Source organism: Podarcis raffonei, chromosome 2 (assembly GCF_027172205.1).
Source record: "Podarcis raffonei isolate rPodRaf1 chromosome 2, rPodRaf1.pri, whole genome shotgun sequence".
Lineage (NCBI taxonomy): Eukaryota > Metazoa > Chordata > Lepidosauria > Squamata > Lacertidae > Podarcis > Podarcis raffonei.
In genome coordinates this window covers 64,718,877-64,744,891 of record NC_070603.1, presented here as the reverse complement: position 1 = coordinate 64,744,891, position 26,015 = coordinate 64,718,877, and the positions used below count along the sequence as shown (strand labels likewise).

Here is a 26,015-nt window from a genome sequence, read left to right as displayed (position 1 = left end):
ACTGTGCATTTGCAAACATTAATTGGAGTTATTTCAGATTAATCTTAATTGTTTCCACACTTAACCTGTTTTCTGCAATTTCCATCCTTGTTTTCCCAAGCTTTCAAATTTTGGTTGGTCTTGTTCTGGTTAGTCTGGCATTCTTTTTATGCTTCATTTATAGATTATCAGAGCAATCCTACCATCACGAGAGGGAGTGATTATGGAAGACAAACCACACAAAAAGGTGGAAAACTCTAGAAGAACATTATGCAAGGCAGACATTTATTTTTTGTTTAGCTAGGGGCTGGGGGGGGCGGGAATCTCCAAACTCTTCATCCGAAAAGAAAGTCTTCTGATAAATTTTGACTCAGCTCTGGAGTGAACCTATTACAAGGCTTGGACCTTTGGCAAGAGTGCTCCTGGATAATACCACATCACACTAAATTCTATATATTATGGGATTTTGTAATACCTTTTATTCCACTTCCCAATAACTGCAAACAAGCAATGCCTTGGCAGCACAATAAAGCCCCAGGGGAAGCAAGCCCTTTCCCCAAACACACAAAGGTTTAGAGCATTCCAGCAGCACATTCCAAACGAGCCTTTCCAAATTCATACTGAACGATTATTTAGGATAATGAATGCAAGATTCACATAACCAACCAATTCCAGGGCAGAGGGGAGAAGAAATGGGCGTAATCCTTAAGTCTTCTTCCATAATGAAAATGAGGCCCCAGTACAACACCAAATACATATGCATATCACATATAAAAATACCAAGCTGTGTGGGACTCATTCCACAGCAGTGCTCTCCCACATATTGTCTATTGTAACACTGGTACCTTGGGTTACAGACGCTTCAGGTTACAGATGCTTCAGGTTACAGATTCTGCTAACCCAGAAATAGTACCTCGGGTTAAGAATTTTGCTTCAGAACAGAAAGTGTGGCAGTGGGAGGCCCCATTAGCTAAAGTGCTGCTTCAGGTTAAGAACAGTTTCAGGTTAAGAACAGACCTCCAGAACGAATTAAGTTCTTAACCCAAGGTACCACTGTATATGAATTCTAAGGTCTTATACATAAAAATCACATGTTAATAAATTTACAAGGCAAACACATACATAAGTATATAAACTACGTGTCTGAAATAGGACAGGAGAGCAATCCTGAAACCATTTTGACTCTCCCAAATTGATCTCAAATATTTCTCTGCAAGGAGGAAGGAAATGGGAAAGCCTCTTCATTGTCTTTTGCTTACCTGTCTTAAGGGCGTATGTGTGTATGAATAGGGTGAGCCTGTGACCTGGATTCAGGAATTAAAGCATTTATCATCACAAAAGAATGGCCGGGCTGCGAGATAGAGCAATGATTGACCATTGTCAGGTTTCCTGGAAGACAGGATTCCTGTAGTAGACCCCCCCCCCCGTGATGTATTTCTGCTACAGACCACCTCCTTCTGTGATGTATGTAGGATGTTTTGGGGGTTGATCTTGAGCTACAGGGTAGGAAATTTCAAAAGTCTATATAAGAGCTTACACACCATTGTTCTGGGTTCCTCTCCTCCCTCCCTGCTTGGGGTGAGTAGGGGATGCTGTTGCAACAGTTTCATGCTTACTAGCTGCTTTGCTTCTCAGTATTCTCTGGTTGGCCTCTGTTATTTTCTCCTACCAACAGAGAACCTACTTAAGGACTCTATACAGGCTCATGGATACCCCATAAGGGAAAGGGAGCAGGTTTTTTCTCTCCTTATAATACTATTGATACAATAACCACTTAGACCTGATCATTCCAACCAAAAGCTACCCTACCAGGAGAGAGGATAGGAAACTGGAAGAAAATTACTGAATAGGCAATCAGCTCCATTCATATGACTGTTGCATTCCCACTGATATCATGACTTCATGGGTGACCTCTTTGGGAAAGTGATTCCCACACAGGAAGGAGTATGTCTGCATGAGAAGCGGAAGGTGGAAAGGGAAGAGTAGGCAACCTACATACAATTTGTTTTCTTCTGCTCTGGAGGGTAGGACTAGAACCAATGGCTTCAAGTTACAAAGAAAGGAGATTCCGACTAAACATCAGGAAAAACTTTCTGACAGTAAGAGTTGTTTGACAGTGGAGTGGTCTCCCTCGGGAGGTGATGGACTCTCCTTCCTTGGAGGTTTCTAAGCAGAGGTTGGATGGCCATCTGTCATGAATGATTTAGCTGAGATTCCTGCATTGCAGGGGGTCAGACTAGATGACCCTTGAGGTGCCTTCCAACTCTACAATTCTATGATTCAATTATTCTAACTGTATCCACTGATAGTCATCTGTTGTTATCTTGCCTCTTTCTCCCCCTATATGGGTCCTCACACTGTTGAAATACAGACTGGAGGTGCCTTGGGACAGGGATCCATGCTTTTCGCTTGCAGCCCCGTGTAAAATGATGGTGCCGCAATCATCATTCCCGCTCCACTCCCTGATTCACATTTTATACATTGTTGTCTAAGACACAGAACTAACATAGTTGTTTTCATTTTGGGTTTTTTATCACTGTGCTCCACAACAAAAGCCAGGGTGACCTGACAAATGCTGGCAAGAAATTAAGGCTACTGTCATTGAGGAAAATGGGCTCAGTAGACCATTGATCTCCCATTCTGTTTTCCTTATTGCTCTTTATCTGATGCTATTCTCTACGAACGGCTCCTTCCTGGCTAAGGGTCATGGAACATTATGTGCCAATCGCAGGCTGGCTTGACACAAGTTGCCCACTCAGCTTGCCTACCTGGAGAACTAATTAGTTCCTGGGTACTAATTAATGACTGCAAAGTGGATTCTAGATGCAATACAAATAAATCATCAGAATGAATCTCTCAGTGAGTGAAATGGGGGTGGGGGGCAGAATGCATCTCTGGCTTCCTTCTATTTTTTTATTTTTTTATTTTGTAAATAAGAAGAGATCACAAAATAAAGCAGACAGAAACCCCAGCTCTTCTCCGCTCGCCTGGCTCACCGTCTGGAGACCAAGCTGTGCTGCCTCCTCTTGGAGCAGTCTGATTCATGAGAGCTGATCGTCTTTGGTTGCCTCATCGCTGTGACATCGCGAGGCTGCTGTGGTTCCTGCGCACATGGCTTCATTGTCTCACCGCCTCACAGTGCCATGTAATATGACCGAGGCATGTGATTTCCAAGCACATATAGCATCAGGCTTGACCTTGAAAAGACATAGAGGCTAAATGCTTCTGAATGCCGCTGACTGAAAGGATGAAGAGAGAATGAACAAATCAACAGGAAATTAAGCAGGCATTTAATGCAGGGTGCTCTCTTTGGCCTGCATTACATTCCCCAAAGGAGAGGCATTAAAAACGCGTGTGAGGGGGAAAGTCTCCCATTAAGTACTGTACTGTGGCATAATTCTCTCTCTCTCTCTCTCTCTCTCTCTCACACACACACACACACAAACACAGAGAGACGCAGACACACACAAATAGAGCAGTTAAATAAATAAATGTACAATGCTACAGATGAGTGGGTGTGAAACTTTTTCCATCCCAATGGCCACATTCACTTCCAGGCAACTTCCCAAGTGCCACATGCCAGAGGCAAAAATGAGACCAAACAAGACATTTAAATTTTACCTTTGTACACTAGACTAGTTTCTACACACACTCACAACCCCCTCTCTACACTCCATCCAAACAAAAGGCAATATCAGGCTTCATGAAAACAGGGCAGCCAGACCAAAATTCCTGGAGAGTGAAGCAAGGTCACTGAGGGGTGTGGCCTGGAGAGAGTTCTAAGGGCCAGACAGAGAGCATTGGAGGGCCACTCTTGGCCCCCGGTCTGAGGTTTCCCACCCCTGCTATGGATGTCTAGTGTAAACATCTCTACTCAGAAGCAAATTCAATGGAGCTTCCTCTCAGGTAAGTGAGTATAGGAATGCAGCCTTGCATAGCCAGGTTTCCTTGCATTAAATGATGGAAGTTAGGCCATAATCCTCTCCTAATTGCTGCTTCTATTTTTAATGCAGGGAAACCCAGCCATTTCCATCACATGCATGCTGTTAAATATTCACCACGCCGAACATGCATTTCACCACTCAGACAGGCTGCTTTTCTACCTGGTTTAATCAGCAAAGTGTGAATCTGCTCTAATACTGCTGCATGTGGGTTATGGCTGTGAAATGCTTGACATTTTTTGACAACGAAATCATGACAACTGATTTCTGAAATGGGATTCTGGACAGCTGTAAAAATGGGAAGCCGGATATGGAAGGCTGGATATTTTTACAGAATGTCTTAAACAATAGCTCTAAAGTCATTGGTCTTACACGGGATCTAGGCCATATCCACACTCTTATACCACTTGAACAGCCATGGAAATTCCTGGGAACTGTAGTTTGTTGAGGATAAGGTAAAGGTAAAGGGACCCCTGACCATTAGGTCCAGTCATGGCCGACTCTGGGGTTGCGGCGCTCATCTCGCTTTATTGGCCGAGGGAGCCGGCGTACAGCTTCCAGGTCATGTGGCCAGCATGATCAAGCCACTTCTGGCGAACCAGAGAAGTGCACGGAAATGCTGTTTACCTTCCCGCCAGAGCAGTACCTATTTATCTTCTTGCACTTTGATGTGCTTTTGAACTGCTAGGTTAGCAGGAGCAGGGACCGAGCTACGGGAGCTCACCCTGTCGCAGGGATTCGAACCGCCGACCTTCCGATGGGCAAGTCCTAGGCTCTGTGGTTTAACCCACAGCACCACCCATGTCCCTTAAAAGCTGGCCCTTAAAAGCTATACTTCCCAGTATCCTTAACAAACTACAGTTCCCAGGAATCTCCACAGCTGTTTAAGTGGCATAAGAGCACTTTAAATGAATGGTGTGGATGTGACCATAGTCGTTTCGGAGAGGAGCCACACAGCCTGATACCAAAAGACCCTGCACAGTACAATTTCATCTGTCCGTTTGGGAAACACAAGACATCCATTTACCAGGTGATACCTGACTATGCTGTGCAATCATACATCCACTTTAGAAGACGGCAGTTTCTAGCATCCACTGACACCCTCGTTCATGTTATAATTACTCAGAGCAGCACTGTAATAGCCTGGTGGAGGACCAGCTCAGCTTTTCCCCTTCTACCATGCAGTCTGAAGTATGCCCTACCCACAATGGTGGATATTCTTCAATATGACAAGCTGATCCTCATAGAAAACAAGATCCCAAATATTTCACATGGATGACAGATCACAGGTTTACCACTTCAGCCAACTGAATTTGATTATAAGCCCTTCATTGATATGCAGCAGTCCTCAGCACTGTTGGCCTTGCATCCTTGCATGACTTGCATGAAAACCAGTGTGGTATAGTGGTTAGAGTGTTGGACTAAGACCTGGGAGACTAGGGTTCAAATCCTCAGTCTGCCATAAAGGTACTGACGTTTAAAGCCCTAAATGGCCTCAGCGCAGTATACCTGAAGGAGTGTCTCTACCCCCCACCGTTCAGCTCAGACACTGAGGTCCAGCACCGAGGGCCTCCTGGCAGTTCCATCACTGTGAGAAGTGAGGTTACAGGGAACCAGGCAGAGGGCTTTCTCGGTAGTGGCCCCTGCCCTATGGAACGCCCTCCCATCAGATGTCAAGGAAATAAACAACTATCTGACTTTTAGAAGACATCTGAAGGCAGCCCTGTTTAGGGAAGTTTTTAATGTTTGAGCGTGTTTTTAATATGCTGTTGGGAGCCACCCAGAGTAGTGTTATTATTTATAAATTATTTATAATACTTTATAAATAATAAATCATCATCATCATGGAGTGGCATTGAACCAGTCACTGCCTCCCAACCTAACCTACCTCACTTGGTTGTTGTGAGGATAACATGGGGAAGAGGAACCCTATGTTTCACCACCTGAAGCTCCTTGGAAGAAAGGTGGGATAGAAATAAAATAAATAAATAATAAATAAAAATCCTCTTGATCTGGAGAACACTAAAAGCATATTTGTGCAAAGGGAAGACATGCCACACATTTCTAGGAAGGATTACTATTATTATTTTAGTGAGTTTTTCCAACTTGATATTTATTCAGAAAATTTTAAAAATGTGACTAGATCATCACAAATGAGGTATGGTTGAATAGCATACTCTGTTTGACACACTGAAATAGCATCCTACACTGTCTATAAATTGTGGTAGCCCTACTAGGCATCTCCTTGATCATTTCCAGATGTTTAATCAGTTTACCAAGGCCAAATCCTGATTGGTTGGTTTGACCTCATCCAGGCTACTTGTGGCTGCTGGCCCACATTCTCTGTCACTCATGTGGACCATTAAAAATGCCCTAGGCATATTAGCCACCCAGTTAAAAGGATGTTCCATTCTGAACATTCATGGACAAGGCTGTATACTACAGACAATATTACTGCACTTGCGTGCCTTGGGAAGGTTCATTCTTTCTGTGAAAAGCAACTAGCACAGACTTCAGCCCTGCCAAAAATGATATATGCATCATGAAATCTCAACATGAACTCCCTGAAACCTGGACAATATATACTGAAACTTTCCAAACAGCTCCAAAACTACAGTATCTCATATTATTTCTATGGATGATTTATAGTTTGGCTGTGAGAGTAGCTAGAAAATGACAGGGGTTGGGGTTGTGTTTGTAGAGAATTCTTTGGGACAACCAAAGGAATTAAGTGACCCTGCAGCTTTTGCTCTCATTCCATTCCTCCCAAATAACCCTGCTCTGTGTTATTGTGCAAAGAGAGACATGTTATGCAAATTGGTGATGATGATGACTTGAATAGTAATTACCACATTTAGAATGCTGCAAAAACATTCTTTTGCTGGGCTGTCCTAGCCCACGCATTTGCTTGCAAACCAAGCAACATTACAAAAATTAATAATAAAAAAATAAATGGGGGTGGGGGTGGGGAAAGCAGACAGGGCCAGTCGGGCCACAAACATTTTGCTTCCTGAGATGAAGGTCAAGGTGGTGCCCATATTCTATGTACAGGAGCCAACTTCACATCTAGTTTAGGCCTCATCTGCTGTATACACTTAAACCACCATGATAAACATGATAAACCACCATGATAAACAGTCATGGCTTCTCCTAAAGAATCTTGAGAATTGCAGTTTTGTTAAGGGTGCTAAAGTGGTAACTGCTATTCCCTTCAAAGAGCTATAATTCCTAGAATGGTTTAAGAATCAGTCCCTCTTCCTAGGGAAGAAATCTGGGAATTGTATCTCTTTGAGGTGCCTAGAGGTCTCCCCAAAACTCTCATCATTCTTAGCAAACTACAGTTCCCATGATACTTTGGGGAAAACCACAATGGTTAAGGGAGCACCACAGTGCTTTAAATGTACAGTGCAGGTGTGTCCTGAATCTTATTTGAATCACCTCAAGGCAGCAAGCTAACTTAGGAGGTGCAGGGCAAACTGCACCTTCTAATCTTGGAGGACAGAGCTCTGTCGTCCAATGCTGTTTCTACCTCCCCAGCATCTGCCGCCTGAGGCAGCTGCCTCACTCAGGCTAGTGGGTAGTTTGGACCAGAGGCAGGGACAATAAACATGGCTCCCCTCTCCATCAACCAAAGAGGCAGGCATGCCTTTTGGGTCCCTGTGGGGACAAGCCATTTTACAGAGTTGAAATAGCCAATTCAGACAGAAACTAACTGAAATCTTCAAGCTAGGTAAGGTCTCTGACAGTGAGGAATAGGTTCAGCAACCCGTTCCACTCTTAATCAGTGTAATGAAGCAACTCTTCAGGAATTATGTGTTTCTAAACCTGTTTTGGCTCTCATTGACTCAGTCCACAGCAAACCTTCATTAAGAAGGTTTATACAGATGGGTGAAGCTGCATTTCCCGTTTCTCACGAGGGAAGAAAACAATAACTTGTGATTTATGCCAGTGTTGTGGTGTGTCAGTTGTGTTCTTTCCCAAACTGCATAATTAAAAAACAGTGTTTTCAGTCTTGAAGAATACTTACAATAAACAGTTTTGGTGGATACTAAATGACTCAGCTCCAGAGCTTAATCAACTGCAGAAGATGTGTATTGCTGCATATGCTTGAATGCTGCAAACATTATCTTTTATACGCTCACTTTTAACTGAGAAGAAATAAAATCAAAATAAGAACAAGTTAATGTCCTTCTTGGCTCGGCTAGAAGAAATTAAGGCAAGAGAGGGGAGATTGGTTTTAATGCAGCAGCAACAGTTGCAGGGCTTGCATCTATTATAGATTTTGGAAAGTTGTATTTTCACTATGCACTTGGGTGCCATTTTTAGTCAATATGGTGGATTGAACCTTCCAAAACTGCATTGATTTTGTTAACCAAATACTGCATGATGGTTCCTAAGATCAAGGAGCAGGTTTATATCTGTGTTTGGCTGTAATTGGATGCTATTTTGAATCGAGGTGGTAGACTGAACCTTTCAAAACTGCACTAGTTTTAAGCTGGCATCAATGGTTAATATTGGTCCAGCTTTGAAAGGTTCAGTCGACTACCTCAATTCAGAATTTTGAAAACTGCACTGATTTTTCCCCCTTTGAATTCCTGAACAATGCCAAGTATGAGGCTAGTAGTATCAAATAAAACATTTAATGCTAGTGAGTTTCTCATCAAATGTGTGTGGAAAAGAGGCCATATATCTCTTCTCCTTTGGTTGCATCAACCTAAGTAGTCTCATTGAGATTGAGGGAAACAATTAATTCCAGATAGGTCTACCTTGAGTGGAACCTAGTTACATAACAGCCCTTCAATCCCCAGTTTCTCTCTGAGATCTTCTGCCCCTACTTCTCCAAATGCTGCAGTCTCACGCAGTCATGTTTCCAGGGAACCTACCACCTGCTGTTCGCTGCTTTCTTTATCCTTAACTCCTGGTTGCCAGGCATGCAAATAAATCTGAGATGAAAATCAGAATTGGTGTAGCAGTCACAGCTATCACAAAGTCACTGAGGGTTCACTAAAGCAGAAGAAAGCCATTATAATTCCCCTGTGCAGGTTCAATGGGAAACATCAAAATGCAATATAGGAGACAGGCAATAGGACAGTGGTGCAAACATGGACCACATCTGCACTATTATACCACTATACCTCTATTAAAAGCACTATTATACCACTTTACACAGTCATGGCTTCTACCAAAGAATCCTGGGAACTGTAGTTTGTAAAGAGTGCTGAGAGTGAACAGCAAAGAACCTGCACAAGCAACGCTGACACCAAACCCTACATATATTAAGTAAAATAGAAACATCGTCACCCACACCCACCCCACCTCTTTCCCCCTTTTTTCCCTAATGTATCAAGAAATGAAACTGATTTGTAAAAATGTTGCATGGGGGGGAGGGAAATACGAGCGAGAGACATTGCACACACTTTTGTAAATCAAGAAAATCTTTAATAAAAATACATTTTTTTAAAAAAAAGAGTGCTGAGAGTTGTAAGGAGACCCCTATTCTCCTCACAGAAGTACTATTTGCAAAGGAATCAGTTGTTACACAACTTTGGGAATTGTAGTGGGGGGAAGTGGTTTCCTAACAAATTTCAGGACCCTTAACAAACTGAAGCTCCCATGATCCTTTGGGGGAAGTTATGACTGCTTAAAGTGGCATGATACTGCTTTAAACCCATGGCATAGTTGCACTGTACAAGGTCTTTGATACTAGAGTGGGATGCGGCAGAACAGTCTCAGCCCTCAGAATTCAACTTGTTACAGGTAATGCCATCATTTGCCAGCTCCCATTCATAGTGCTAAGTTTCCTGGAATGAATGAAGTGGGATTCATCTCCAGCTACTTCCAAACAAAAACGGAAATAGAATCTAGTGTTCTTTGTCATTGAATAGAAATTTATGTTCTGAAAGAAGCTTCTGCGCAAGCATGAATGAATGAAGAAGTATAACAGTTTTATGACCTCATCTACCTGATGCACAAGAAATGATTGAAAATGAATGTGGTGCATTTGGGAAGTTCATTAGCAGCGCTATGGAAAATTTACAACCAGAAAATCAGAGTGCAAATGTAGCTTAATCAAACCCAGGTACTCTGAAAAGTTAAATCTAATGAAATGGTCACAATAGTAAAACATTTTCTTTTTTTACTGTGTTGCCACGTAAGCAAGAGAAGAGTTTCAACCTCTCTAAAAACTCTAAACATTTAAGTTCCTGGGAAAAACTCTATTCTCCTGTAACTTATCTGTATGTATGTATGTATGTATGTATGCACATTAGTAGTCGTAGTAGTAGCAGCAGCAGCAGTAATTTATACCCTGCCCATCTGGCTGGGTTTCCCCAGCCCAACAGAAAATTAATTTTAAAAGCGATAAAACATCAAACATTAAAAACTTCCTTAAACATTGTAATTGGAAATCGCTCTAAATAGGTTTAAAAAGAGGCAAAGTGCTACCTGCTCCTTTCCTATTTTTTCTCAGGTCAATGGTCTCAAATCAAAGAAAGTTTGTCACTTAGGTTTCATGGGATGATCTGAGGGCACATAAGGCAGCTATTTAGTTGAAGACGAGCAGGTCTGGCTCTGGTCAGTGTCTGGTGGGAGACCACCATGTCGACCACCTCGAGTTCCATGATGGAAAAAGCTGTGAGATATGTAATGAATAAATTCATTGATGAGTAACTATGCCGTGACATCAGCCTAGTAAATCCTCTCTAAATGAGGATAGGTTTGCATTCCTTTTTAAAATTTCTCACCACCATTTCCCTCCTGATAAGCTTTTCACATCCTAATCTACAACTTTGCTTTCCAATTCTTTATGTCTCTTCCCCTTGCATGGAATAAAAGATGTAAATCCTTCACTTTGGCGCTTATCTCGCCTTTTTGAAATATTGCACACCCAGAAAAAGTAAAGTAAACACTGGGTAGTAAATTTCGATTGGAATCAGAGAATGAAATGTACGATAATAATACAGGAAACCAATTTCATCAAGATTTCTCCAGGGAAATAGGGAACTAACAATGTCTATAGATCAGTATAGCCAATATAGTGGCCTCCAAACAAAAACCTGTTGCCTTGCTTCTGTCCTCCTTCTTTCACATTACTTTCCCTTGCTATTCACAAAGTTCATAGCCTTCGTTTGCCATTGATTGCCTTGCCTGCCTCTAACATCCCAAACTTCCTGCCTGCAGTCAGACTCAGTGGCCATTTGTGTACATGTGACTACCAACACATATGCTCAGAGCTCCAACGCAACCAAGGGCACCCAGATTTCCACAAAGGAAATACTTGTTCCTTCATCCTTCACTGAGTTGGACTGTGAAGCCTGACATGATCTGCTCACTGAAAATCCCAAGATCACACTTACCCACACATATACCTCAAGGTTTCTTTTTTGCATTTAGAATACAAAAGACCTGACTATTCCTTGCCCACTCAACCATGTTCTTGGCACTGGAGGGGGAAGAGGGGTGTGGGGGGGGCGCACCGCCCCTGGCAGCACGATCCCAGTGGGGTGCTATGGCAGCTAGGCCCCCTTCCTATGCTGGGTGCCACGCCTCTGCAGGTGGTGTGTCACACCCCCAGGACGTGTGTTCTGCCCCGGGAAACATGCCACGCCCCCAGGATCCATGCCATGCCCCCGGGGTGCACGCCAGCCCTGCCCCACCTGCTCTCCGCCCCCCGGTGCTGGAGCATGAAGCTCTGCCACCTGTTCCTGGATTTCTCTATATCTACTAGAGTTCGATCATTACACAAATTAATGAGGGCTGGACTAATTCATGGATGATGTGCCCATTAATGGCTAGGTAGCCCATTAATGGCTAGGATCAGAAGTAGTGTATTTCTGATTATCAGAAATCTTCTTCTTCAAATTACATCTGTGTCTACTGAAGTCAATGAAATATACATACATATATATATTCATAGAAAGACTCAGGTAGGCTGTCTTGTTGGTCTGACACAGTCGAAATATATTTTTTAAAAAATTAAAAATTGTCCAGTAGCACCTTAGAGTTCAACTAAGTTTGTTCTTGGTATAAGTTTTTGTGTGTATCTGAAGAAGTGTGCATGCACACGAAAGCTTATACGAAGAGCAAACTTAGTTGGTCTCTAAGGTGCTACTGGACAACTTTTACATTTTTTTATATATTTCATAGAAAGACTGTGAGCTATCTGGAGCTCTGAAAATTTCTCTGAATTCTTGAATAGTTATCAAATATTTTCTGGATATTTGATAAGCATATTTAACATGGTGACAATTTATTTCAATATTTCATTTCTGATGCCATTTCTTGGTTGACATGCAATGGTATGTTATATCTAATAATTGCCATGTGATAGTATTAGTATTTGATAGTTGCTAATAACTGTTATGCAATGGTGTATGTTACTGGACAACAGCTAACAGTTCAAATGCAAATGAGGCTTAATGTAAGCCTGGATTTGATAGATAATTTTCAACTGGACCTAACATTTGACAAGGTTATACTTACGAGGTTTCATCTGTCTGTCAAGCTAGAAGCAAAAACAGTTGAGATGTGCCAACAAATCTAACACACTTGAAATTAGAGGTAAGCCTCTTCACATTCAAATTTTCACATTCAGAATTTAAATTGTGGGGTATTTTAGAACCAGAAATATTAGCAAATATTTGCAGATGTTCCTTTCATCTCTAGAGCTGCTGCTATTAAGCCGGCATACAGAATATTAAACAAATCCGGCCTTTTCCCAGTGAACTTATGAAAAATACATTGCTGGGAGTTGCAGGAGGAGGAGGATAGTAAAGCAGTGCAGTAATTTGAGAATAAATAGCTTTGAAAAGAAACACACCAAAACAATTCTCAAACTGTCTCCCTGCTATGTTTATTCAGCACAGGTGCTGAATAGCTTCTAGACAAGATTTCACAAGGCATTGAAAGAGAAGAAAAGAGCAAGCTCCTTTTGGATTTGGGCAGTGGGTATTCACCAAAAGAATAGTCAAGCAGTTGAAAATGTTGGGTGGGGGCATATTGTAAAAGAAGAGTGCTCTGTGATCCTAATGGTTAAAATCTGTAACCACACCAAGCTCCTGATTTTTGAAAAGTGTTTCCATACAAACCAGAGAAATCAAAGGAAACTTGAAAGGGAAAAATAAAAGCCGTCTTAACAGAGACAATAACTAGCGAGCCCTCCCTGGTTGCAAATAGACCCATGCGTGTTTCTAGCAAAATTCTTCCTGTATACATGGGACTGGTTGGCTGCGGTTGGAAAGGATGTTAATTTTCATCTAGAAGAAGGTATTAACCCAGCAGATTCTTCGTTTGCTATACACCAGTGGTTATAAGATGGAGAAGCCTTCTCTTTTCTTCAAAGGGCCTTCTACGCTGCAGGCAGTTCAGTAGGATAAAGAGAGGAAGGCTCTCTGCAGTAGTAACTCCCTTCCAACATCAGTTTGATGCTGACTGTTGGCCCCAATACATTTTTGTTTTTCTGGGCTAGATTTCTTGGGGATTCTGATTCAAGTCCCAGGACCTTCCTTCTTGGTCTCTCTCTTAGGTGATGGAAAAACTTCTTTGCTCTCATGTGGGTACCATACTCCAAGACTCACCTTTGGAAAATGGAATGTTAGCTTCTGACTACATACATATATATCTTGTCAGGCATTTCTGCATAAAGACTTCTCTAGCCAGGAAGCAAGAAGCATTCCAGACAGACAGAAGAACTGGAGAAGAGGTGTGGAGCAGGGCCAGTATGGGGTGTGGCTTGGGACCCAGATAGAGAGGCTCCTGGACCTGAGGTTCCCTACCCCTGCTTTCAATGACAAACATATATTTTGGTGTTATGTGAGAATTTAAGGCACCCCAAATTCCTAGGAAGCAGATAGAAAGGCAATTAGAGTCGGTGACTAGCATTAAAAAAACAACAACACTTTTGCACAGTGAAATTGCAAAATGAAAGGCAATGTGGGTTGATGGTTTTTGTGATTTTAACTCTTAAGGGGTGAAAGCCTGACAGTCTAGGTCATACTGATGAAGACCTGTGTTTGACCCCACGAGGGGCGGGGGGGGGGGAATCTAACAAACCTGTCATTCCAAGATGCTATGTTGTTTGAAATCAGAATAGTTGAATGATAGAAATTGGCTTTGCATTAAAGTCAAGGGTGAACGTGTGACCCTCAATGTGAAGAAGATGCAGGCACCCTGTGAGACGCTTGGATGGTCTTCCATTTTTCAATATACTTCAGGAGCCTCTCACAGCTTTTTGCAGTAGAGAAATGTAAGCAAATGAATTGTGACAAGGTTCTGGAAGTCAAAAATATGTAATAAATAATGCACACACTTTTCAAATGACTGCCTTATTAACTCTTTTCTTTTCTGTTTGTTCCTGTTAAAGGGCTCAAACAATGTCCCTTTTGCTGATTTCTCTATTAAATCTGTTCAACATGTGCGTGTTAAATAGTTGAACTGTTCCTAGGTACTGATATGGAGAGAAAGAGAGTCCATGATCATTAGGATATTGGCTGCCATAGGTGAAGATCACCTGTTTGTCTCTTTGCATGCTGGACACCACAGAGATCATCGTTACCATGTCAATGGAGCATTGTTTTCCAAATTTGGGTCTCCAGCTGTTTTGGGGCTACAACTCCCATCATCCCTAGCTAACAGGACCGGTGGTCAGGGATGATGGGAACTGTAGTCCCAAAACAGCTGGAGACCCAAGTTTGGTCAACACTGCAATAGAGAGACCAACAGATCTCACTCATCCTCCTGAGAACCTTATGTGTCTGTGTGTTCCACCTACCTAACACCTGCTGTATATTTTGTGTGAACTGGGGTTAGTCCACATACTTGGACATCATACTGATAAAGAACCAGGGCAGTGCTAAGGGAAAAAAGCAGAATGGCAAAAGCCATGATGATATGGAACAATGGAAGTAATCCATGTTTGTTTTGATTCGGAAACTGCTATTTGTGAAAGTCAAAAGAGTAGAACACACAGGAAATAATCTGTAGCCTTTAAAATGAAAAAATCCCACACCCCCATGCACCCAAGTTCATGAAATATTTTCATAATGTTTGTGTGTGGCAGCATTAGTGCCTAGGCACAGTTCGGCTGTTTAGCACACAACTATCTTATGAAACATTTTACGACGTATATCAGCATATTTTGATCTATTTCCTCCCTTCTCCCCCCCATACGCTTGTTTTGGTACGGTATTGTAATGGTGACACAGACCATCTCCCTGCAGGAGGCATCTAGCTACTGCTGTATAGAGTGGTGAATGTAGCTTGTAATTTGCATTTTAGCCTTAACGAGTTGCTGTAGTGCTGAACATGTACAGCAGATTGACTATGATGTGGACTGCAAGGCTATGCTTACTGAATATGTATATGATTATTAAGGCTGCGTTCCGACAGCAACACTCCAACAGCTTACAGCAGAGCGTGCCTTAACACTGCCTGAGATTTTCAGTTCTTCCAAAATGTAACTTGCACATCAGTATAAGCGCTCTCCTCCTTTTTGACAGGGTGCCCTTGTAAATGGTAATTTCCCGGGTGGAGGATGGGAAAGGCACTCACAGCAGAATGCCCTATGGGAAGCGATTTTCATGGAATATCAATGTATCCCTATAGCTACAGACACAGGGCTAGCTCCGGACGTGTAAGGTGGGAGTAACACCGCTGAGATCAATGCTTTTCATGTTGGCGGAAGGATGATCAGAATCAGGAGGGACTCGAGCCGACAGATGTAAATAGAAAGTGCTTGCACTAAGCAACAAGGTGACAGAGACAGGGAAGGCACTGTTGTATAACCAGTGTCACCATCTTTTCCCAGAATGCACACTATGTTTTAAGGCCAGGATAAATAACTGAAGCAACACAAATCAAATAAAGCACAAGCGTTCCTTAGAAGGCGCATAGCCATAACAATATCTTGCGAATCTGTTGCATCATCTATCTGCAGCGCATGAACAGATGACAGCTTGCTTCCATCTCAGTTCTGAAAGTGCAGGGTGCATCACCAGAAATGGGAGATAACTTTTCTTTCATGGCACTCTCTCCCACACCACCACAGGCCAACACCACACATCGCTCTGTGAATATTACGTCACCTCTCAGTTGCTCTCCATCTGGGTAAGCAAAAGATCAGTGTGGGAACCTATGGATGCTCTGCAGAGAAGCATCTGATTTCTGACATATTTATCTGGCTAGAGATATGAAAGTTCACGTAAGTGAATTCAAATTAAACTCATACTGATGTAATCAAATAGAAGATTTCTATGAGTTCGTATAGGGAGATACACATATCCAATTTTCTACTGGAGTTACATCAGTGCTGTTCTTGATATCTCTCAGCACATATACCACATTTCATGAAGCTGTTTCAGATCAACTTTACATGCTATAGAACCACAAGGAGTGCACACTGAGCACCCATTTACATGTTTCCTAAAGGGCAACACTGCTGCTTCCATTCAGTGCTTGCTCTCAGGCTAGTCCAAATAATGATTCCATCTTCTGCCTATGTTTCAGGTGGAGAATCAAGTGATTATATAACACACTAGCGATGCCCACCCTAGCAGAGAGCATGCAACAATTTTCCATAGTATGTAACATGTGATCCATTTATGTGGAAGAAGGTTGTGAATGTTACATTGATGGGATCAACCATGGAGGAAGTGATAATGACTAATAATTTTAATATTAAATAAAAGCACCTCTTGCTGATATGTAGACAGAAACTAAAAGGGTCTTTGTTTTCCACTACTGAGCTAAAGATCAGGATGAGATTTTGAACCAGATTCAAAAGCTGGCTGAATCTTATATCAATTTACATACCTTCTTTCATGTATCCATATTGTCTATGCAAGCTAAATATGTGAAGTGACTAGAAAGGATACTAAGTGGGTATGCATAATGAGTGTGTGTTGAATGTGTACCTGCTAATAATATAATGTTTGAAGTGACTTTAAATGGTTTTAAACTGCACTGTTCTTGTTTTACTTTGCTTGAAGTTTGACGTCCTTGTTAGCTTGTTAAGCCGCCTTATAAATTAAAAGTCCGGCTGGAAATAAAAGCGAAAGATTTGTAGAAGAAAAGGGGATGACAATTTGCTTTTGCAAGATAGAGGCTTGTACCCAATGTAGTGCTAAGTCAACATCCCATCAATGCAAGTATTTTTGCTTGTGCAACAGGGCTTCTCCCTCACTCCAAACAGAAAATGAGGATTCTTTGATGGGTTGGGGACTGACTGCTCCTCTCATTGGACTCCACATCTTCCTTGCTGCCACCACAGCCATGCTCTCAGCTGAGCTGCTTGTCAGCCAGATGCCCCTACTATAGCTAGTGCAGTGGAGGCTAGTGCCCATTGGGACTGGTAAGACAGTAGGTGGAGCCAGAACCAATGGCAGGTGAAGGCAGGACCAGAAATAGGCAGAGCCAACTGATTCTGGTTTTGTCCCCACCCTCCTTCCTGCCTCCTGAGTAAGGAGGCAGGCACGTGGAGGATGGTTGAGCACAGACTGTGCTTGGTGGGGCAGGGCCCCATATGCCTAATGGAGCAATCTCTACAAAGCTGGAAGTGGGCATAGTATAGCAATGTAAACAAGAAAAAGCAGCTAAGGGTGCAGGCACAGAAGACAGAAAATGAGTGGCTGCTTAGGGAAAAGGAAGGAGAAAGGGAGACCAGTTTTCTGGATTGAAACTGTAAAAAAGAAAGGAAGGGGAACTTTTCCCTGCATTACTCTGGCAGGCCAGATGCTTCCAACGAACAGGAAGAAAAGTAAGAGAGGTGGAACTGAACACAAGACAGGGAAGGAAAAAGGTGTGGACATAGCACTCAACCTACGAAATGTCACTGCACAGATCAAAATCACACCTCTCAAAAATTATAGTGCTAAAAGCCATCCTCGCCTCTGGAGATTGCTTTTCTCTTCTCTTCTTTTTTTTTTAAAAAATGCTGGATTTTCTATTGTCTTGAAGGGAAAAAACAAGGGTGAGATCTAAAAGAGCAATGATATTCTGATTGTGTCATGAAGATGCTCCATGGTGGAGAATGCATGTTCCAAATGTGGTTATTCCAAACGGAACGTCTAGGCTGCATTCAGACAACAGTTTATTCCATTTTATCAATATTTCCTTAACTGATATTTTTATGTGATCTTCTGCATAATGTAAAAGCCACATCTGGAAAACCAGTGGAAATTTAGCACACTCATTTCTGTTTTATTTGCTTCCAGAAAAAAAATCTGCTTGCATTCCAGAAAATCACAGGAGTTTTGGGTCAAAATTTTCCAACAGGAAATTTGGGGTGATATTCTGGCCTAACAGTTCTTCCCACCATTTAAAACATAGTATGTCATGGCAGCATATCCATCAAAAGGCCAGAGACCCATGATGCAACAGTGTAAATACAGTGTAAAAGGAGTAATAGTACCTGGGCCAGAAGTGCTTGCATTATAATTGGGAAAACTGATGCAATAATCCCCACCTCTGAAAGCATCCTTAGTGTGGAAGCTTCCCTCTTGAAAGGTAATGTAAGGCTTGCATCTAGGTAAAGTAAAGGTAAAGGACCCCTGGACGGTTAAGTCCAGTCAAAGGCGACTGGGGTTGCAGCATTCATCTTGCTTTTCAGGCTGAGGGAGCCAGCGTTTGTCCACAGACAGCTTTCTGGGTCATGTGGCCAGCATGTCTAAACCACTTCTGGCACAACAGGATACCGTGACGAGTGCCAGAGCAAACAAAAATGCCATTTACCTTCCAGCTGCAGTGGTACCTATTTATCTACTTGCACTGGTATGCTTTCAAACTGCTAAGTTGGCAGAAGCTGGGACAGAGCAATGGGAGCTCACCCCATCACATGGATTCGAACCGCCGACCTTCCAATCAGCAAGCCCGAGAGGCTCAGTTGTTAAGACCACAACGCCAACCGCTCCCCTTAAAACTTGCATCTAACTCCCTCACAACTTTGTTCTGCTAACCCAACTAATCAATGCAGTTCTAGAACCCTGCAAGTTAGCAACCATGATTTAAGGTTCTAAATCATGTGGGAAGTCTGTAGCTCCCCACTGCAGACCTTCTGCTTCCAATGTATGGAAGACAGGAGGGAACACATCTTTGCTCTCCCCACACAAGCTACTGATTGTGTGAGGCTTTCAATACCTGCATAGGGCCCCAGTGTCCTATTTTTGTGCTGCTTCCTGATTTGTATGCCTCTCCTCACTGTCTGCTCTTGCCAGTATTGTTGCTTAGAGGGAACATGAAGTGAAAAGAGGTGAACGCAACATACTATATGGGACAATCTTCTGCAGGAGGGGTAAATATGTGCGTCAGGAACAGTCAGTCCTGTTCTGGGTCAAATCAGAGGATTTATGATGGAAAGTATCTGAACATGTTTTTTGTAGGGTCAAGGTAGGGGAGGGAGACATAGAGATCGAGGTAGTATATATCTTTTGTGAAAGAGCAACAAAGATGAACAGGGAAAACCTTTAGAGACAAATGAAAAAAACAAAGGTTTATTGTGTTAATATATCTACTTGGAGATATTATATTTCTACAATTGCAGTGAAAAGTGGTCATGCAACTATAGCGCAGAAAATGAGACAATGGCCAGTCTTGTTTTTGAATGTTGATCCACAGGGAAGACACCCTCCATGTAGAAAACTAACATGCTAATAAGAAAGCCCCATTACTTATCTGCTTCTTCATCATGTGCAGCGAGCTCTGTATGTGGGAAACCATTCAAAAATATGGCATCTCCAACCTATGTCTGAAGTGGTACAGTCCAGAATATCCCATGCTATGGAGGAAAGGCCATAGTGCAGTGGTAGAGCATCTGCTTTGCATGCATGAGGTCCCAAATCCAGTTCCCACTGAGGGAGAAGCCTGTCTGAAGCTCTGGAGAACCGCCACCAGTCAGTGTGGACAATATTGAGCTGGATAGGCCAATGGTCCGACTCAGTAGAAGGCAGCTTTCTATGTCCCTACTTCTCTCATTCTATATTGTGCATAGAACAGGTACTGATGAAAACAGTGTTACCACCCCCACCATAACCCTCCATGTTTGGTTTTTAAAAGTATACTAAGGATTTAATTTAAAAAACAGTATATAGTGGTACCTCGGGTTAAGTACTTAATTCGTTCCGGAGGTCCATTCTTAACCTGAAGCACCACTTTAGCTAATGGGGCCTCCTGCTGCCACTGCACGATTTCTGTTCTCATCCTGAAGCAAAGTTCTTAACCCGAGGTACTATTTCTGGATTAGCGGAGTCTGTAACCTGAAGCGTATGTAACCCGAGGTACCACTGTAATAATGATTGCCATGATTTCACAATCATGGCATGTAAAGCTGAGCTGAATTTTGAAAGTTTCATCTGCAGGTCAGCTTGAAAAAGGGCAGATGAGAATTTTGTATCGAACATCTGAATTGTGCAAAAACTTTGTTTTTTCAATGATGGAGCGCAATGTATGAAGAGCAATTTTCATACTCCTCAAAAAGCAAGTGGAGAAGAGGCAGCTCTCACTCTCTCTTTTTTGCCAGATGGAACTGGGGTTAATGTATTTGTTCCCTGGAAAAGAAGGTCATCCTGCACTGGTTATTCACATTTCCATACAGCTTGCATCACTCCAGGTTATATCTCTGTTAGTATAATTGAAGCTCACAGGAGAAGCACTGACTGATTATCCCACTGCTCTTGAAAAACCCCACTTATGCTTAAGACAGCCATGACCTGCCACTTAGAGCTTTCCACTTCATTTGTTTCTGTTGAGTCACCTTGTTTTCCAGAGCTTTCTGAATCGCGTTCCCGAGGAGCTGCTGTTCCACATTTACCTCTGGCAAGTGGAAGGGTCAAGGCAAGTCGTAAGGGCTGGTCCCTGAGGAGGCAAGCGAGAAACAGAGAAAGGGGAGAATTCATGAAATGTTATGTGTGGTGCAGTGGTTAAGAGCCGTAGACTCGTAATCTGGTGAACCGGGTTTGCTTCCCCTCTCCTCCACATGCAGCTGCTGGGTGACCTTGTCACACTTCTCTGAAGTCTCTCAGCCCCACTCACCTCACAGAGTGTTTGTTGTGGGGGAGGAAGGGAAAGGAGAATGTTAGCCGCTTTGAGACTCCTTCGGGTAGTGATAAAGTGGGATATCAAATCCAAACTCTTCATCAGATGCCAACTTGGGCGGCATCCACATTTAAAGAATGTGGGTTTCCTCAAAGAATTAGGGGTGCTGGGAATTGTAGCTCTAGGAGAGCAGTTCCCATGTGCTTAAAATGGTGTCAGTGTGTTCAGAGCTGTTCCCATGCATGGACAATTCTGATGGGCAATTAATCCTATTATATCCATTATGTCCTATTACATCCATCTGCATGTCCGACAGTTGTTTCATGCGGATAAATAGAAATTTCACCACCAGCATAGCCCAAGGGGGCCCTCTGGATGTTGTGGACCCCCACTGGCGGAGGAAGGGGGTGCAGAGTGTGTGGTGCGCCCTAGGTGTCATCCCTGAGAGGAGTGACATCACCGCCACACACCCCTGGGACGCTCGCTGCTCACCCCGCCCCCTGTGGACTCCAACTCCCATCCACCCCAGCCAGCATGACCATTAAGGATGGTGGGATGGGAGTTGTGATCCATAACATCTGAAATGCAGCAATTTGATTTGCATAGGCAGATTTAGGGGAGTGCAACCAGTTTGCCCGCACTGGGAGCCGAGCCGAGAGGGTGCTGCAGAGGAGACTGTAACAAAGATGAGCAACAGAAGGCAAGAGGTGGTATTCTGGCATCGCAGAGGGCACTGCTGAAGTCCCATGTCCACCACTGCCCCGTTCCATAGCCCTAGTCAGGTGTTCTGTTACTTCATGCAATTAATACTGTACAAGGGAGAGTGTTGGCATGCTGGCAAGCCCTATCCCTTCCTTCATTTCATTTCGTTTTTTTCATTTCACTTTTAATTTCCCAATCCAATCCAAATCTTTATTACGGCCATAGACCAGCATAAGGTAAAAACACCTCCATGCATAAATAAAACACGCTAGATAGGCAATAAGGCAACTGCGGAAGCAGAGTGTACACAGACACATTCACTCAATTACAGTAAACCAGCATAAGATAAAAACACAAAAAACATGTAACTCAAACCTTCACTTTTAGACCTCTGACATATGCCAATCATAGCAGCACAATATCTTGCAACTGAATGTTATATCAGGATTTATATCTTAGAGCAATAAGGAGATATAGAATTGCCCTATGTGTCCTGGAAATTTTATTTTTTTTATTGGCAGGATAAACCTAGCACGTATATTTGTGTAATACTGGCAAGGGAGAAAAATGTGTTCAGTTGCTTCTCTGTGCCCAGAGCCACAGCGGCATTTTTAATTTGTATACCACCTTTCCATATTACTACAGTGGTACCTTGGGTTACATACACTTCAGGTTACATATGCTTCAGGTTACACACTACACTAACCCAGAAATAGTGCTTCAGGTTAAGAACTTTGCTTCAGGATAACAACAGAAATCGTGCTCCAGTGGCGCGGCAGCAGCAGGAGGCCCCATTAGCTAAAGTGGTGCTTCAGGTTAAGAACAGTTTCAGGTTAAGAATGGACCTCCGGAACGAATTAAGTACTTAACCAGAGGTATCACTGTACACACAGGGTGGTTTACAAGCTGAAGAAACACCAAAATAGACAGCAAAGATTACAAACCTAATAACAATATGATCCATTACAATGGGGGGGGGGTGGAATTATAAATGGGAAAAATTATAGTTTACTTAGGAGACCACTGTAAGCAGATGAAAACATTAGCAGGATTTTAATTTCACTTGTAATGTAACAAATACTATGGACAATATGACTAGATATAAAATATAGACTATGAAATAATATGCAGTTGAAAACATTGAAAATAGGATCCATGTGGGGAGTGGGGGAAGTCTTGAGATTCAGAGAAATCTCTCTATATGGATATTGTCAGCGCTGCCCAAGGTCCCAGCTCACACCAGACCAACGCTGCTTCTTGCTCAAGTTTAAAAATCTTTATTGAAGTTCAGTCTCATTTCCAGACGCGCAGCGCGCAACGCTACATCTATCCATCAGACCATAGAAGTCCCATCTGAATCTCCTCCCCCCTGACACCAGCTTAAGATTCTAGCCTTACTCCACCTCTTCCTCTGTTCCTTCTTTCTCTGGGTCCTTCTGCTAGTCGGAGTCTCAGCCCTCCGAGATTCCTCTGACGCTGATTCTCCCGACTCCTCCCCCCCCCTCTTTCGGGCTTTAGGACCTGGCTCCCAATCCGGGTTTTCTGCTGTCCCGCGCTCCTCCACATTTGAACTTGGCGCGCGCGCGCAGCCTCCCACTTTCCTTCTGACCGTTACACTTGTGTCACTGCTCCCCCTTTCGGGGAGGCTAGCTGGACCTGGCCTTCCCTCCGTCTCCCCACTCCCCGATGGAGGAGAAGCTGGTCCTGACTCACGTGACTCTTCCCCCCCACTGTGCTCTGGTGAGGGAACTGGCCCTACTCCTCCACTACTCCTTCGGGACTCCCCTCTGGTCCCTTGTTTATGGATCGTCCCCTCTGGGATTCGCCTCGCCCTTACCATAGGCGCCCCCTCCTGGGAATCTTCAGATTCGCTGGAGAAGCTCATGGAATCTCTCGGTCCACTGTCATATTCCCCTACGCTCCCCTCTGATTCCTCTCCTCCGCTCTCTATTTGCTCTCTCCCCTGCTCTTCTGCTCCTGAGCCTCTGACAGATATGTATTTGGTTTTGCCCTAAATTTATATTTGTAAAATCAAAGAAAAATGATTTCAAAAAATACACAATATGAACCGTTACCCAAAAAAGTCAAAATAAAAACATAACTTTAAAATAAAGCTATATCAAATAAAGCAGTATTTAATAATCCATTAGAATATAATAGTAAACAATAAAATTAGAAGAGCAAATAATTAAACAGTTTAAACTTAACCATTGCAATAAAGAATCACTAAACTATAATCAATAAAAATAATGGCCAGTCACAATGCATAAAATACCACCAGACATGCAAAACCATGTAAAAGGATCAGATTGAGAAACAAGGACACACAACTTATAAAATTATTTTTTACAAAAAATATTCCTTCCCCTTCTTTACAGTCCTCCATGAATTGAAGGCTGAACCTCTGAAGTTCTGAAGGCTCCAGGAGTACAGGAAGCATCCAGCTTCAGTTCTCCCTCAACCTTATGGAAGACTTGCAAAACATGCACCAAAGGCAAAGGGGTTGCCAGCATGCCTTCCTTTTCCCTCAGGCAGTTTTCAGCCCATGGAGATCCACAGCAGCAGCAGAAGACTCATGAAACCTGCTGTTGAGAATTTTGTGAGGGTTCCCCCCCCTCGCCTACGTGAAATACTAAAGTTGTATTCTCTCTATGAAGTAGACGAAGGCAGACGTTTTTAGTTTAGGAAATAAACATATTTATTATTATCAGGAGAATCATTACCTGAAATCCCTTCTCTTTTGGTATGGCAAGTAAACTTGCAGATGTGCTCCCACGTGGTAAGAATACAAGCTATTGCATCCTGAAAATTATTAGTAAATACAAAGATAACACTTCAGCTCGGTTGTGTCCTTATTTGCGTTGCCCTCTAAAACAAGGGGTCCAAAACAGTAGAGAAAAGGGAGGATAAATTGTTGCTCATATATGAGTTTATTTACAGAAACTAATTTGTGTGTGTGTATTCCTTTTTTTGAGATTTTTCCAGAAGAAGAAAATCCACTGCTGGACTGGGTCCTTCTCTAGGACAAGATGCTCCTGCAATCTAACTAGGACTTCTAACTAAAACTGGTGGTTTTTAAAGAGAGAAAAAAATTATATGTGACACATGTCTCAAGATCTGCCAGGCCCTATGTTTGATACCCCTGGATGATGTTGTGTTCCCACCTGTACCTTCCCTGCCTCATTATCAGATATTGCACAGGCACTGCAGTTTCTGAGCGCACTATATCACGTCAGTTGTATAGACATCTTGCACATAAGCAGCATCCATTTCATCCCACATAGGGAAATGAGGGCTGCTGCCAGACACAATCACTCTATCATCTATCTATCTATCTATCTATCTATCTATCTATCTATCATCTATCTATCCATCTATCTATCTATCTATCTATCTATCCACACACACACACACACACACACACAGAGAGAGAGAGAGAGAGAGAGAGAGAGAGAGAGAGAGAGCTACTTCACCCTTTCTGTTCTATAATGACTTTGTTACAGATAAATTAGGCATGCTAGGAAAGGGTTAATCAATCCACAGTGAAAGGTGGGATGGAAGAGGGAGAAGTGCTCTCTGCCACAGCTCCAGTTTGCACTGGCAAAGCATATTGCTGTAAGCAAAGGTGAGCAAAACACAGGGTTTTACATTGGTATGCAAGTACTGCTGCTTTGGTCTTCTTATATTGGAAGAGTCTGGTGCTCCTGGGGACTGATTTAGACTCCAGCTATTCAAAATATACACCAGCCAACGCGACTCACCATACCACTGTATCCCTAGTCACAGGCCACCTCATAAATCTGCCAAGTACCCGCAATGCGCCCACACTCAGATCTGCAAGCGTCCTTCTTAAAGCAATAACGGAATCTCACAGATCTCTGCCAATGCGCCTTCGGTAGTCCTGGCGTGCGCAAACACCCCATTCCTGAATAGAACATGGCTCTTCTCCCCCCCCCCTTCTTCTTCTTCTTCTTTTTAATAGCACCTTCATTACTCAAGGTAGCCTGGAAAGCTTTATGAAGCAAAGCAGGTAGTTCGATATTGGCAAGGCAGCTTCTGTGCACGCAGACGAAACTGCCATTACAGGCTCAGCAGCAATACAAACAGCCTCTGCCATGCCACCCTTTTGTTAAATGAAGACAGGGGGATGCTGATCTAAACTGCAGGCTTATGAGCGCTCTGGTTTCTGTTATGGTGTCCCATTGAGCCAGAAGCGGTTAAGTCATGCTGGCCATAAGATCTAAAATGCTGGCTCTTGGGGGGGGTTTCTATTGGGTTGCTGGTTTTGTTTTGATTTTATGCATTTTGTATGTATTTTATATTTTATGTGAACCACCCTGAGACCTTCAGGTATAGGGTGGTATAGAAATG

At 42.8% G+C, this 26,015-nt stretch overlaps 1 long non-coding RNA gene across 4 annotated transcripts in view; it reads right to left on the bottom strand.

Annotated features, from left to right (window-relative positions):
• LOC128407988 (uncharacterized) overlaps positions 1-26,015 on the bottom strand; it is a 173,063-nt gene that overhangs the window by 33,304 nt on the left and 113,744 nt on the right. For 2 of the 4 annotated variants that reach the window (XR_008328946.1, XR_008328945.1), the window contains exon 3: positions 2,976-3,218. This is a non-coding gene — a long non-coding RNA (uncharacterized LOC128407988). Of the gene's footprint in view, positions 1-935; positions 3,219-20,661; positions 20,763-26,015 lie in introns of those variants that run through there. The other 2 variants (XR_008328947.1, XR_008328944.1) reach the window with 2 other exon arrangements.